General features: G+C 32.1%; 1 pseudogene; it reads left to right on the top strand.

The window, feature by feature from the left end:
* Positions 1-4,450: 4,450 nt before the first annotated feature.
* On the top strand, positions 4,451-17,249 carry LOC111988866 ((E,E)-alpha-farnesene synthase-like; annotated as a pseudogene).
* The last annotated feature ends 263 nt before the right edge of the window (positions 17,250-17,512 follow it).

Genomic DNA, 17,512 nt, shown 5'->3' with positions numbered 1-17,512 from the left:
GAACTCGACTTTGGTTTTTTCTTTAAGGATCAAAGGAATCAAATATGATACTTTTGGTGGTTATTGTAGTAGGCAGGCCTAATTGTTAGAAAATGCCTATTTTGCTAAAAGTTTGGTTTTTGTGAATTATATTGCTAAAAAACCTAATTTCCAAGTTATTTAATTATATAATCTCTTTTGGAACTCGATTTAACCAAAGTCGAGGTATATGCAGTAACCACTGATGTGGCAATGTGAACTCGACTTTGATAAAATTGAGTGCATAGTATTTAACATTTATTTGGTCTTCATTAATATGTAATGTGTATTCACTATTCACAAAGTAGTACTCATGACTAATACTTTGTACGATATCGCCAAGATATATATAATCTCTTTATTGAAAATTTTCTTTTTATTTATTTATTTATTTATTTATTTTTCAGTTTCTTCAGTTTTTTAGTTAGAGCTAATTTAGCTAAAATTGGGTCTAAAAAATTGAGTCAACATTGGCCTTACTTTTAGTTAGCATAAACAATTACTGATGGTGGCTATGGGTGGCAGCAGTGGTTGGTACTTGGTGGTGGCTTTGGATTTGTATGGTTATCATTGATGGTTGTGGCGGTTAGCGAGGTCAGTGAAGAAGAGTGAGAGAGGCAAGAGATGAAGAAGTAGAGAGAAAAATAATAACTAAAAAGAAAGAATAATTAGAACATTTAATTACAAATATAGAAAATAAGAGAGTTTGATGCAGGACCACTTGACAATGTGCCAAATAAAATAGAAATCATAAATGCTCCTAATTTCAAAGGGCTGGCCAGGCAAAGGGGACCACGAGGACCATGGCCATTGCATTAATATTAAGAATGGCAACAGGCCGAGTTTGGGCTGGGCTTTTTCATACCCGAACCCACTCCCCAAGCCCAGACCTGTTACTCGAATCCAGCCCATTTAATAAATGAGTTTTTTATACAAGGCCTAGACCAGCCTCGTCAAGCCCCGTGGGTCCTACGGGCCCCGTTTAGCCCAACCAAAGTTGGACCCATTCCACGGCCCAAATCGTGGCTCAACCAAAAAATAAATTTTAAAAATTGAATTGAAGCCCAAATTCATTTTTGCCTAGATTCAAGCCCTATGATGTGTAGCTTCAAGCCCATATAACGTGGCCCAAATGTTAAATTAGTCCAAATCATAGGCTATTCATCATAAATCAATAAATCACTGTTAATTATAAATCTATAAATCAATAAATCATAACTAAATCATACATCAGTTAATCACCTATTAATTATAAATCTATAATCAATAAATCATAGCTAAGATTATAAATAAATAAATCACCTAGCTAAGATAACTATTTAATCATAAATCAATAAATCATAGCTAAAGTCACCTGCTAAATATAAAAAAAAACAAATAGTATCACAAGTCCAACAAATTTGTAGCATTATTGACTCAGCGGCTGAGAGTGAGAATGAGAGTACGGTTGTGTGAGTGTGAAGAGTGAGGGAGAGGCAAACAGAGAAGCGAGACTAGGGTTTGAGAGAAATAAGGTATTTATACTAGGATCTTAGGGTTCAAAAAATATATACATATTAATATATATATATATATATATATATACAAGTTGGGTTTGGGTCGAATATGCCTAATACCCGAACCTACTTCGGGTTTTTTAATGAAAATCCAAACCCAACCCTAATGTTAAACGGGCCAAGTAAAACCCGACCCATTAGGGTCGAGTTGAACCGGGTACTTGCGGGTTGGGTACATTTTGCCATCCCTAATTAATATTGAAAAAGGAGTCTCATTTGGTCACTATGAAATTGACTACAATCTTTTTCTATTTGTAGGGATCTCTGAGTTGTTCTTTGGCCTTGTCATTTTGGCAAATAAAATTTTCTACAAGTATATTTAAGGTTCATTCCAAATTTGGGCCCAATAAAATTAAACTTGGCCCGCCAAACAAAATTCTTGGCCCCTTATATCAAAAAATATCCCAAATAACAACAAACAATCATCTAAAACATCCAAACATTTAACAAGAAGCCGTAGTTTTTAGCCTTTCAAAAACAAAAACAAAAACAATAAGTTTAAAAGAAAAAAAAAATAATGCTAAGCTACAAATTTGTTCCCTATTTTTTACACCATATTTTAATTTGGTCCCTAACCTTTTAATTGTGTCAATTTGGTCACTAATCTTCCAATATTGTGTCAATTTAGTCTCTACTGTTATCTCCTAAATAGAAATTGCTAAAGTGGCTAGTGACCAAAATAAAAAATTAGTTTATTACCACATCAACGAAAACTAGTTTTTTTTTTTTTTTTTTTTAAATTTTATTTTGGTCGTTAGTCACGTCAGTAATTTTCACTAGAAAAATAACGGTATTGATTAAATTGATATGGTACCGAAAGGTTAGAGACCAAATTAACACAATTAAAAAGTTAGGAATCAAATCGAAATATGACGTAAAAAATATAGACCAGTTTACCCCAAAAAGACAATCTTTTAAATGGAGTTGCTGAAGAGAGAGGGTGAGCTTGAGTGTGTATTGGACACCACGCCGTTGCTATCAACTAGCCGATCATATGCTTGGTATCATCTATTTTCTCGCTTCTTTGATCTTGCCCTCTTTCTACTCATGTCTGCGTATCTTACTATTGTCTGAATGTATGGAAGCAAATTATCGCTCAAAGGGCTTTGTGGAAAAAATATTAAAAATAAATAATGAAAAAAGGAATTACATTCATTATCAAAAATCAAAGCAAAGAAAACCTCAAAGGTCATGTTTTGGAGGTGTGTTAACATAAAATTAATTTGTTTATCTCTTAATTTTACTTTACTAGTTCTGTTAATTAGTCTCATATTTCCACATCATTTTTAACCTACTTTCTCAATGGTATATGTTAAGATAAAATAATTTATAATTATGACATTTTAATTTGAATATAACACATTTTTAGTATGAATTAGAATGTTATTTTTATAAAATTTCTTAAAAAAAGACTTTGCTTATACATATGTTTATAAAATTATTTTATTTTATGTTTATAATAACATATAAATTAAATAAAAAAAATAATATATAAAATAAAGTGTAAACCTATTGGATCCATTTTACTATTCTAGTGCAAAAACTTTGATGACAAAAAATTATGAAAAGTTCATGTACTAAAAATATGACCATTTGTGAAAATTGAATTATTTTTATAAACTCAGATCGAATAATTTGATTATCAAATTGTAGATAGTGATCGCCTAGTTTGCGTTGTTGCTCTAATGCCTTCTTTTCTTCGTTGCTAGCAGGGAGGATAAACAATTTTGGAGGGAGATGGCTGAAAAACCAAATGAGAGTTGTGGAGTAATACATGTTTAAGTTTAACTAGATAGTACAAGTTAACCACCATCAAAGTTTTAATTTTGTTTTCAACTATAAGAAATTTCTTCAGGAATACATTTTTTTTTCCTTTTCCAAATTTAAATATAATCCTCCCTTCCTTTTTCTCTCCCACTTTTTTTTCCTCCATTTTAGTGATAAACAAAAGGGTTTGCAGCCGAAACAACTGCCAGACTGGCAAATCAATACTAGCAAGTGCAAAAAATTTTAACTCCACTTAAATATGTCGTTTAAATCCTCTCGTTCACTTCCTTTCTCACGACTATTTTTGGTGTTAATTATTGTCTTCTCCTTCCCAAAATTAAATTTTATTGCAAATTGCTTTTTTCTTTTTCTCAAGGGGGGTCCAACTTGAGTTAGCCCCCTCCATATGGTTTTCATATATAAATTTAAATTCATATAATTATATATATATATATATATATAGGGTTTTGTATTGTACATTTATATTACTTTATAAATTTAAAATGAAATTTTATAGGAATTATATTATGTTATATTAACATAAAAGAATACATGTGCTTAAAACATATGTACATAATATACTTTCTCAAGGGCATATGTTAACATAAAATAAATTATAATGTTAATTATGACATTTTAATTAGAATTAAGCACATTTTTAACAAAATTAGAATGCTATATTTATAAATTTTCTTAAAAAATACTTTCCTTATAACATATGTTTATTAATTTATTCTATTTTATGTTAATAATAACATATAAATCATATAATACTATGTTATAGCAGAATGAATTATAATTATAATACTATGTTAATTCCCAAGGGTGTAAAGAATATAGACCAGTTTACTCAAAAAAGAAAATCATTTAAACAAAGCTGTTGAAGAGAGAGGATGAGCTTGAGCATGTACCGTACACCACGCGGCTGCTGCCAACTAGCCGATCATATCGTGCAAAGTCAAGGATAGCAATATATACAGATAGACTACTTCCTAAAGGTGCCATAGTTCAAGGATAGCAATATTTGTACCATGTCTGCTTCACATTTTCATAAATTATTCTTATTGTAAACCAAGGCCGTCAATGGACTTCAATTGAGGTTTGTGACCATGGTGATTTTGCAGGGGCAGGAATACGAAAGACAGGCACAGAAGCCGATAGTGAATGTAAAGGATTGCGGAAGCAGTTGACAAAGTGGCAAAGTTAGAGCTGATTGACAGCGTTAAAAAGTTAGGCCTAGACAGCCATTTTGATGCGGAAATCAAGGAGGCTCTAGACATCATATCATCCACTAAGAATAAAAATCCTAGTCCAAAAGAGGATCTCTACACTACTGCACTATGCTTTAAGCTTCTTAGGCAGCTTGGCTATGAAGTTTCACAAGGTAAAATAATCTTAGCATTTAAAAAATCCTGTTATTCTTATTCAAGTTCATCTCCAATTATACTTTGCTTTCTAAATCCAGTACATCATGTGGAATGCAGACATGTTTAGAGGCTTCCTGGATGAAAAGGCCGGTTTGTTCAAGAAAAGCACACGCACAATATCAAAGAAATGCTTGAACTTTTGGAGGCCTCATACTTGGCCTTAGAAGGTGAAGATCTCATGGATGCTGCTAGAGATTTCTCAACAGAAACTCTCAAAGATTGCATTCCTAATTTAGACTGTGACCTTGCTGAACAAGTGTCCCATGTTTTTGAGCTCCCATCACAAAGGAGAGTGCAGTGGTTTGACGTCAAATGGCACATCAACGCATATGAGAAAGACAGACATATGAATGCTATGTTACCTGAACTTGCTAAACTTCATTTCAACATATATAGCTCAAGCCACACTTCAGAAAGAGTTGAGGGAATCATCCAGGTAAGTATAGCGACAAACAAATAGTAATCTGTGAATATCTTAAACATGGAACTCACCATGCACAACATATATAATATAGCAGGAGAGAAATTGAGAAAAGTAGTTGTTCCTTTTGTGTCATTTAGGTGGTGGAGGAATCTGGGCCTCTCAAAGGATTTGAGTTTCGCTAGAGAAAGACTGGCTGAAAGTTTTATGTGCTCGGCGGGCTTTACTTTCGAGCCTAAGTACACATATCTTAGAAAATAGCTAACAAAAGTCACTAATCTGATAGCGATAATCGATGATGTTTATGGCACACTGGAAGAACTAAAACTGTTCACCAATGCCGTAAATAGGTTAGTATTGCAGCATATAAAATAGGCACATGTGGTTGTTTTAATTCTGACCAAAATATTAAAATAGGCACATATGTGTGTATAACAACATGTGAATAATTGCTTTTATCCTTCTAATAACGCACGACATTCTGATCTAGGTTAAGTCATAAGCGATGGTCTTGTCCTTACCATGCAAAATAAATATAATGGGTTTGTAAAACATTTTACATAATGTAATAAAAGTATCTTATCTTGTGTGTGGAATTCCCCTCCTTTTAAACAAATATATTTGATGTTTCGTTTTATATGTTTAAGTGTATGTATCCACTATGATTTTCGTTCTGTTGACTTGGAACTCTAAAGTTGTAAGCCTTGTGGCTGAAAAATAAAATGGCTTGAATCTTGGCTAAAACAATGAATTTCTCACGGGCACCATAACAATTAGCCCTTTAATTTATATTTAACTTATTTTTATATATAGTTTAATAAATTTTTACATATTTTGTTTACATATATACACACCCAGGGATAATGAGGCTAGCTCAATACAATTTGAATCCTAAATCAAAAAAATTAAATGGGCCGTTATATATTTGAATATCACTTAAATAATATTTAATTTTTTTCATCAATTTAGTTAATGTTCTATATTATTATTTTTATTTAAAATGCATTATTCTCATGATTTAATATAATTAATTCATTTGAATGATACTAAGGATTCTATAAATTTTACTACATAGGCATTATTTAATGTGTCAATCTTATCTAGTTTGATATATATATAACCCACTAGAAAGGAGGCTAAAAAGAGGCCTTCTTCCCCGATAATGGGCTAAATTGAAAACTAAACCTACATTTAAGTTTCCTTTTACAACATTTAACTAAGCTAAGGATTTTCTCAAAAAAAAAAAAAAAATGAAAACCAAAAAACAAAAACAAACAAAAACAAAACAAGACAAAAAAACTAAGCTAAGGATCCTAGGTATCTAGTTTGGCCATGCCACCATGCCCATGCTAGGTTTTTCTTAAGAATAAGGTAATCCTAAATCCTAAACCTGCCTTCCCCACATCTTCATGAGACAAATAATAAATTAATTCATGTGAACCAGCCTCACTTGTTGTCACCACTAAACCCAATGTGAGATTTGTTACTGCCATTACCATTGGCCCATTGCCAATTCTTGTAGCCAATCTAATCCTATTGCATGGATAGCCCATCAACAAAGAGGCCTAAGTTGTGAAACAAGATTGACCCATTTGATGTAGTTCAAGGCCTACATATAATCGATTTTAACTTTAAGGCCCCTCGACCTCTTGGCCTAGACAAAACTAGGTTGTAAGAAAAACCAAGATAAGACAAGGATATCATGTACAATCCCTTCAACTATCCATTGAGTCACTTTCCATCACCACATTTCTATACTTTTCTCTAATTGTCACCTTGATTTCCAATCTAATTAATAGATAATGCTTAAGCTACACCAAGTCTCTAACATGCACATGAGATGGACTTAATATCCAACGGTTTCAATTAATCTAGTTGTCTGAACGCAAATTTAGAGGGACAAAGTCTAACTCTACGACCAATAAAAAAAGATGACATATATTTTTGTCAGATTTGTAATACACATAATTTACTTAAAATAACTGTGTAAAATATTTAAAACCTACTTTAACAAGCCATATGCATTGCATAAATTTACTGACTTTATTACGTCTTTATTACGTCTCTATTTGTTCAATCAGAGGAATTAAATTTCGTTCACAATATAATTATACATAGATAAGATTTTGCGGGGCCTACTGTTTGACATGCATGCACTAGATTGGCGTGGTCCGTGTGGAAGACAAATTTTTAGAAATTTCCATTTCTTGTGTTTCACGTGGCCTGCTTCTATCAAACGTCCAACACGAGATTAGAGAGACAGAAGTGAGAGTGAGATGTCTTACAAACCCCAAAACAACATGCGCCGTGGCGCTCTCTGTATGGATGTGGTATTAATTATTAGCATCAGTTGTATATATCTATATCTCCCTAACTAAATTAGGTTAATTCTATTTGAAAAAAATGAGATATATGGGTAGATTTTCTTTTCTATATGATAGAAATATCATCATCAATACAGTACGACTTATTTAACAATTATATCAAATTTTTTTTCCCTTCTATGAAAGGACAATACTCAACATCCATCAACCTAGAAGCTCATTTGTAAAAAAAAAAAAAATTGTCCTTATGAAAGGACAATACTAAACCATACTTCCTCAACCCACTGAATACAAATATGGGTCCGATTAATGTGTGCCCTAAGCCATCCATTTTTAGAAACATTTTTTCGAGAATTGAAAAAGCTGTCAATACTTTTTCAATTCCCGAAAAAATTATATCTAAAAATGATTAATTATTGTGTGCCCTTAGGGCACACATTAACAAAATCCTAGAAATATCACCATTGAATACAGTACGACTTATTTAACAATTATATCAAAAAAAATTTCCCCTTTTATGAAAGGACAATACTCAACATCCATCAACCTAGAAGCTAATTTGGAAAAAAAAAAATTGTCCTTTTATGAAAGGACAATACCAAACCATACTTCCTCAACCCACTGAATAGAAATATCAACATTGAATACAGTATGACTTATTTAACAATTATATCAATTTTTTTTTTCCCTTTTATGAAAGGACAATACTCAACATCCATCAACCTAGAAGCTCATTTGGAAAAAAAAAAAATTGTCCTTCTATGAAAGGACAATACTAAACCATACTTCCTCAATTCACTGAAGATGATGTTCTTAAATAGCTACTAATAGACCCAGACCAACATTTCATTAATCACAAAGTTGTCAAAATCGGGATCTTAAGTAAGATCGTGAGAAGTAGATGGGATCGTGGATCGTACAATCAGATCATAGATCATAAGATTCAACATATTTTCATATTTAAAGCAAAAAACACATTGATAATGACTTTGTATGTTGAATAATCACATAAATTGTGAATTTATCCATAAAAAAATAAAGATTTGCATTATACGGTGTAATTTGCATGTTTTACATCGCTACGTCTACTAACGAAACAAATATATTTACGTTTTGATCCAATGTATCTAAAAAGTTCAATAAATGTTTAATTAGCAACCAAATACCAAAATATTTATCAACAATATGGAAATATTTTCCAAGTTCTAAGTTCCAAGTTCTAAGTTTAAAATCCAAAATAAGTTATGAAATGGAAACTAACTAACTAAAATATGAAATCCAAAAGCAAGATTAATATTAAGGTGAAGTGAACATTTAATTATTCTCATTATAAGGTTCTTATGACCACCGTCCTAATTATCATCAATCATTTTATCATATATGAAAACATTATATATTTGTATATTAGAACTGCAAAGGAGATCAAAATACAACTTCACACTCAACTATTCAAGTTATACCACTCAACAACAATTACAGAGCATGCTCAAAAAAAATCAATCAATCAATATACAAATACAAGCATACTAATAAAATTATATATAAGAAAAACATTTTAGTAATATTATAACACAAATTAGTATACTGATAAAAAAACTTTTAACAACATTATAGCTTAAAATGTAGCAAAGCCAATATAAATTCTTCATTTAGAAATGATGAAGTATTCCTTCATTTTTATTACAAGCGAACTAAAAACTAGAAAACATTTGCTTAGGTTAACATAATTTTATAAAAAATAAAAATAAAAAGTCATACTATCATAACATAGAAAAATAAAAACCCTTAAAGTTTCATCAAAACCAAAAATTTACCCCTTAAAAAAAAATTAAAAAAAAAGTAGGATCCCATACGATCCTACAATCCTATACAATCCTACAGGATCCTACATACGATTCTACCATTTTTACGATCCTAGTGCGATTCTAGGGCCTTGTTTGGTTGTTGAATTACCTATCACTCATCACTCATCACTCAAATTTCATCATTCATCACACATCACCTATCACTCATTTCTCATAACTTAAAAATTCTCAAAATACACCCAACCTTGTTTGGTAACTAAACCCAATTTAGTTTCCTTCTTAAAAACTCAAAAAAACTCACATTTTATGGGACCCATGGACTGACACTGAGAATGGTTACCCGCGGTTAACCTTTGATTTTTTGTTTGCATTTCATCTCTCAAAATGCTTTACCCTATTTCCTTACACTTACTTTCACACTTCAGCTCTCAACCCCCAAAGCCGCCGACCACCCTTGAGCTCACCTCCTCCATCCTCGCCCAACTGCGCCGCTACCATGGTTCCTTCGTATGTCATCTTCCTCATTCCTCGTCCCTGAAACTGAACCCACAACATGCCGCTACACCTCCGTCCTCTTGCCTCGTCCTTGAAACTGAGCCCAGAAATCCACAATCTCTCCTCTACTCCTCAAGGCTGATCGGCGATGGGTAAGGGCATGACAAATTCGACTGCTTCTCTGAAGATTACCAACACCAGTGTGTGTCAATTTTTCCCTCATTTTATATATGCAATTTTCGGAAAAAATGAGAATAAATTTGCTTGGTATGCCATGGTGTTGAATAAAATTATTTCTTTCTTGTTGCAAGCTTGTTTATGTCCTGGGTTCTTGTTTTCCATGTGGTATTGTGGATTCGTGAGGGATTTCAAGTGGGAAGGGAGTACTGTTAGACCCCTTGACTCATTTTATTTTTTAATAATCTTTAATGTCATTCAAATCGGAGATCAGCTTCAGTGATCAGCAACGAACTGAAGTAGCGGAGCTTAGGTTGTTCAAAGGCTGGAGCTTGAAAGATCGTAGATGGGTGTGCAAGATCGGAGTTTGTGGATTTAGTTGGTGTTGCTATGGGTTTGGATAATGAGAGGTGAGCTTTGTTGTTTATGGCATTGATGAGAGAGTGAAGAGGGTAGGTTGAGTTAAAGGTATGTGACTGTTGGTTCAGGCGTGCGAACTGAGCAGGTGAGGGGATAAGACACTGCCGTGGGGCCCACACGGGTTCAGCTATTTACAAGTTTGCCATGTAAACTCAGTTTTGGTGTTTTGAAAACAAGCTTTGAGAGTTTCCGAATTTGTTATGAGTTAACTCAAAACCCAAAAATCTTAGTTTTATTAACTAAGTTAACATCCGGGAAAAAAAAAAAAAAAAAAGCCAAATAGACATTATACATGTGGGGCCCACAGTTTTTGGGTTATGAGTTAACAAAACTCAGTTTTGTTAACTGAGTTTGGCAAAATCCAAACAACCCTTAAACATTTTGGTGAGGTGGGATCGTAAAATCATGCGATACTACGATCCAGATCGCGATTTTGACAACCATGATTAATCATGATAATGAAAAAAGGGGAAAATTATTAATACTATGTCTTTCATTCATCTCAATTATTTAGTTTCTATTAAAAAAAAAAAAAACTCAATTATTTAGGTTATACTAAAAATGGAACTCTATGTTCATAAAAAATCTATCAAAATATCATCTATTATTTTGTTGCGAGATCTAGTTTTGATTATATATATATATTCATGATTAAAAATTTCCATATTCAAAGTTATAATAGAAATTGAAAGAGTAAGAATAATCTCCCTATAAATAAATTGCTAGACTATTGATTTTTTATTCATTACTGGGCATATTGGCATAATTCAAAATTATTTATCAAGTCCTATACATGGTTTAGTTATGTCATCTGTTTTGTCTTATTTTCTATGTTTTAGGCCTACTCTTTAGGGTTTTGACCCATTATATGTTGGTATGCCTTTTTTTTTTTTTTTTTTTTTTTTTTTTTTTTTTTGTGGGGGGGGGTATTATTGCATTTTTTTTTTTTATTATAGATATCATGCGACCTCTTTTTGTTCTCATTAGAGATATTATGAGAATGAACCTACTACTGAATTTAGTGAGGTCTAAGCATCACTCTATAATAATTGCTTTTATCATCAAACTAAGACATCAATCTATTTTTTTAATATAGACAGTGTTTATACTCCTAATATTTTATTTGAGAAACTTAATTATTTGAGTTAACTGGACTCACTTGTATTTCTACATTCGTTCAGCCTAGCTATGAAGTTTCATAGAAAAGCTAGCACACATGAAAATATCAAAGAAGTGCTTGAACTTTTGGAGGTCTGAGGCCTCACACTTGGCATTAGAAGGTGAAGCATATATTGAATGATGTCATGATCATGATGCTAGAGATTCCTCAATAGAAGCTCTCAACGAAAGCAGTCCTAATTTAGACTCTGACCTTGTCACCTTGTTGAACAATGAGCTTCCATCACAATGGAGAGTGCAGTGGTTTGACATCAAATGGCACATCGACGCTATGAGAAAAACACAATTATGAATGCTATTTTAGGGCATGTTTGGTAGGAGGTGAAATAGATGATGAAAAAAAAAAAAAAAAAAAAAAGAGAAAATAGGAGGGAAAATGAGAAAGAGTATTGTTTGGTAAGGGGGGAGGGAGAGCAATTTTCTGGTGGGCCCAAAATTTTCCATGCGGGCCCTGTAGGGAATTAATCCGAAATTCCTAACCTGTGAGAAACAAAAAATAGAAAAACATACGCCAAAGAAAAACAATCACATGCACAAGACAATATTACGTGGTTCACAATTTGCCTACGTCCACAGAATTGCAGAGATTTCACTATTATCAAGGAAAAAAATACAAAATCCACAACATTATTTCGGTCAGGTTATCAACCGGATTAAATATAACTAGGTCCACAAAACCAATAGGCCACACAAAATTTGTCTCTCCAAAATGAAAAGAAAACCGGGTGGAGGGAGTTTGATGGTCCAATTGGCCTTTTTTTTTAACGGTTTCCTGGCGTGAACTTGCCTCCCTTTTTTTTTTCTTTTGATTTCCTAAGTGTGGGCGTGGTGCTTTGTGGTTTTTTTTTTTTTTTTTTTTGGTTAACTAGAAATGATTTTTTTTTTCTTGGAAATGTTTTTTTTAATAAATTTGGGTGATCTTTTTTTTTTTTTTTTTTTTTGGTTTTTTGGTTGCTTATCATTTTTTGTTTTAATTGTATATCATTTTTAACAAGGGTATATGAGTAAATTTATACAAAATCATTTTTCCATCGTTTCACTTTTTCACTTCAAACAAACAAAAATGAGGGAAATTAAAATCTTTTTTATCATTCCACTTTTCCACCCTCTATCCAAACACACCCTTAAAGATCATGCCATGGATTATCCTTTTGAATTCGCTAAACTTCATTTCAACATAAGCTCAAGCCCAACTTCAAACAGATCTAAGGGAATCATTTAGGTAGCTACCAAAGAAAGTGATACGTCATACATCATACATCATAAAAGAAAAGAACTCACTCGTATCTTTGAGTCTATTTAGATACAATTTATTTTACTGAAAACTGAAAACATTATAGCAAAATAATTTTAAATGTGTGAATAGTACCGTGAGACCTATTTTTAATGAAAAAGTTGCTAAAAAAGTGGAGTTTGTGAGTCCCGTAAACAGTGCATAAGCCTTCGGATGTGGCTGAAAATGGGTTGAAAAGTCAAATAGTGCAGCTACTATTCATGAACAGTAGCCGCACAGGGTTATTTGCTCTGCTTAAAAAAAAAAAAAAAAAAAAAAGAGGTGTAAAACGTGCAAACACGCAAACATGGACGCAGTTTCAGTGGATCCAAACACATACTTTATGTCATTTAGGTGCTGATGGAGTAATCTGGACCTCATAGAAAACTTGAGCAAGAGACAAATTCAGATTTGGTTAAATAGTTAATGCTATTGTACCATGCAATAGCAAATTAAAAGTTGATTTAAAACTTTTAATTTCAACCCTTGAATAAAAAAAAAAATTTAACCTTCAACTTTTTATCATTTTATTTTAACACTTTATTATTTAACTTCTTTCTTATATCCAATGATTAACTGCACAGTGCAATAACATATTGCTATCCCACCGACTCTCAATCCATAAGATACTGGCCAAATGTAATCACGTCTTAATATATGGCTTACAAAAGTCACTAATTTGATACTGGTAATTGATGATGTTTGCTGTTTAGTTCATTAACATCTGATGTTCTTAAAAAAAATCAATTTGTAACATATATATATATATATATAAACCAATATCCAGACTACATAGTAAAAATGTAGTCATTACGCTTTATCAACATGGGTCCTTCTATTTCCACTGTTTCTATCATTTTCCTACATCAATTTTATTTCCTTACTTTAGTTTCAACTTGGAATCATCAATATATTTAACGATACTAATATTCTTTTGGGTTGGTGAAATATATATCGCCAAGTACATTGGGTGGGAGCACCCTTCTTTAAAACCTTTACCAGCAAACATTTTACTATTTTTGTAAAAGTGGAAGCTTTAATTCCAATTTGTTGAGGATATATAGCATAAGCGGAAATAGCTATTTGTTGCGTATATAACCCAATAAAAATGGATAGTTTTACATGGTTCAGCTTTTGGGCTATGCAGTTTTGAGAAGAAAATTTCACCAACAAAAGAAGAAGATTACAAAGCTAAAAAGCTCTCAATCACTGGAATCAAGTGACTAAAGAAACCTTAAAATCACCAGATCAAAGTCATTGCTTAGAAGTTTATACAAAAATACCAAAGAATAGAGAAGCCTATTCTAATATTGCACCACTAATATAATTGACAATATATATATTAGGTCTTGCCACAGTACAAGTGCCCTATAAGGAATAATATTCCTTAAGTCATTTAAGGCTAAATGCCTCTTCAATTGGAGTCCATTACGTGCCCAACACAAAATTACAGCTTACCTCCCGTTCTTTTTAAAAAATAATTTCTTTTTATTTTTAATGATAGACTGTCATATCACCCATTAACTAAATAAAAAGTGGAAATTAAAACTTACTACCACTTGTCATTGTATATTTAAAACAAAAGAACATGTCCAGTTAAAAATGTACTTGAGGTAAGCCAAACTCCAAAAGTATAACTTGGGAAGGAATAAAACATATGTCGCACAAGAGCACGTCAAATTTAAGCTACCAATTATAACAATTATTATCATTATTTCCACACATCAAAAAAAAGAATTCGTCACATCAAAAAAAAAAAAAAAGAATTCGTCACATCAATAATTTGTAAAAAATATTATAAAATAGTTTGTGTTTATAACATTTTGTGTCTGTAACATTACTCATAAGAAAAGAGTAATGTTACAGACACAAACTAATTGAAATAGTAACTTGAAACAGAATGAGAGAGCAAGAGGTGAGAGAGAAAACTAATTGGAATAGTAACTTGAAACAGGCTAAGAGAGCAAGAGGTGATGTTCCCTCATCAATCCTATGTTATATGAGAGAAGCTGATGTTTCAGAAGAAATTGCACAGAAGCACATCGAAGACATGATAAACAAGTGTCGGAAGAAAATAAATGGGCAATGCTTCAACCAATTGCCAATGCTACAATCATTTGTCAATATTGCAACAAATAATGCTCGTGTGGCACATGGCCTTTACCAATCTATGATGTCAGAACTTAGAACTTAGAATTGCAATAACTCACTGGATGGTGACTTGAATAGCTAGGTTGGCTTTGTCTCTACAATAATGCGATGAAGGAGTGCTTGGATTGTAACGTAATCAATATTAGGTTCATAATTAAATAAACGTGCTTTTGAAACATTTATATTTGATGTTTTGATAGATATTTGGCGAAAACATCATTTTTGTTCTTACATTTTGTGGTCATAATCAATTTAATTCCTACATTTTGGTAGCAGTTAATTTAGTCTTTACTATTTTCAACTTGCAATTAATTTGGTCCTTACTGTTAAGTAACTAACGAAGTAACAAACGGTTTGCTTTGTAAGCACACTTGAAGCTGACGTGGCAACTAAAATAATAATAAATTTTTTTTATTGACATTAAAAAATGTCACTTCAGATTTATCAATATTAGAGATATTAAAAAAAAAATTTATTAAAAACCAAAAAATAACATGAATTCAAATTTGAGAAGTGGGAACACAGATCAAATATGAGCCCAGAAAAATATATAATTAAATTTATTTTCAAATGGGAAGAACACAAACCCAGTACATGCAGAATTGAACGAAATAGAAAAGTTACAAAACAAGTCAAATCAAACTCAGTACATTCACTGATTCACAAAACAAAATAACTCTGAAACTCACAAGTCACAACCAACCTCTAAAGCTCCAATATCATACACAGATATAAAAGGATAATATCAAATAATTCAAAGCAAAGAAAACAAGCATAGAGTAAAAGAAAGTCATGGATCTAAAGGATTGGACTGGAACGACGACCTTTCTGGCTAGATCTATGTTGACATTGGGAACAGTGGCTGTGACGCTCTCATTGGCCAAGGAAGTATCCCTTTTTTTTTTCTGCTCAAGGGAAAATGATTTCCATTTTATCAAAAATTTCAATCGTTCTAAAAGCATGAAAAAAAAATAATTAAAAAAAAAACTTTTTTCGAAAGATATTTTATGCCAAAACAAAAAGGGCCTAAATCTACAAAATAGGCAAATAATTTTTTTACAACATTAAGAATTATTCTTACCAAAATATTTAATTCAGGTGGGATGTTAGTGAAACTCAACAGCTTCCAGAGTGCATGAAGACTTGCTTCCTAGCTCTCTACAATACTGCTAATGAAATCGCCAATGATATTCAAAAGGAGAAGGGTGCCTGGAACCAAGTTTTACCTCATCTTAAAAAAGGGGTACTCATTTGTTCATTTTCCATAATAAATGGAATTTACTCATTTGTTCATTTTTTATCATGTTTAATTGGAATACATATATACACAATAGGTAAAGATCATCGTTACTGAAATTATAGTGAATATGTTTTTCTTTTTTTCTTTTTTAATAGTGGGCAGATTTTTGTAATGCATTATTTGTGGAAGCAAAGTGGTACAACATGGGCTACACTCCATCCCTGCAAGAATATCTAAGTAATGCATGGATTTCATCGACTGCCCCATTAGTTTTGGTTCACGAATTCTTTTCCATGGGACATGAGGTAACAAATGGGATGGAAGATTTTCTGGAGAAAAACCAAGAAATTGTGTATAATATATCTATGATAATTCGACTCTGCAATGATTTGGGGACTTCAGTGGTAATTACCTTTTCCTTATACAATATTTTTACAAATTGCTGATATAACTTTAATATTTTTCAAATAATTATTGGGAGATAAAAATGTGATGTCATTGGTATGTCCAGATTAGAACTAGTAAGAATTCGCCACATCAATAATTTGTAAAAATATTATAAAATAGTTTATGTCTGTAACATTACTCATAAGAAAAGAGTAATGTTACAGATACAAACTAATTGAAATAGTAACTTGAAATAGAATGAGAGAGCAAGGGGTGAGAGAGAAAACTAATTGGAATAGTAACTTGAAACAGGCTGAGAGTGCAAGAGGTGATGTTCCCTCATCAATCCTATGTTATATGAGAGAAGCTGATGTTTCAGAAGAAATTGCACAGAAGCACATCGAAGACATGATAAACAAGTGTTGGAAGAAAATAAATGGGCAATGCTTCAACCAATTGCCAATGCTACAATCATTTGTCAATATTGCAACAAATAATGCTCGTGTGGCACATAGCCTTTACCAATATGGAGATGGATTTGGAGTTCAAGACCGAGACACTCGGAAAAATATCGTGTCTTTACTGGTTGAACCTCTCGAGCTCTACTGAATTCAAATGTCAAATTTTGGAAAATGGGTCAAATTGTCAGCTATGAATCTATGATGTCAGAACTTAGAACTTAGAATTGCAATAACTCACTGGATGGTGACTTGAATAGCTAGGTTGGCTCTGTCTCTACAATAATGCGATGAACGAGTGCTTGGATTGTAACGTGATCAATATTAGGTTCATAATTAAATAAACGTGCTTTTAAAACATTTATATTTGATGTTTTGATAGATATTTAGCGAAAACATCATTTTGGTTCTTAC

Source organism: Quercus suber, unplaced genomic scaffold (assembly GCF_002906115.3).
Source record: "Quercus suber isolate HL8 unplaced genomic scaffold, Cork oak 2.0 scaffold_209, whole genome shotgun sequence".
In the NCBI taxonomy this organism is placed as follows: domain Eukaryota; kingdom Viridiplantae; phylum Streptophyta; class Magnoliopsida; order Fagales; family Fagaceae; genus Quercus; species Quercus suber.
Note: the sequence above shows the minus strand (reverse complement) of the source record. Positions and strands in the feature narration are given on the sequence as shown.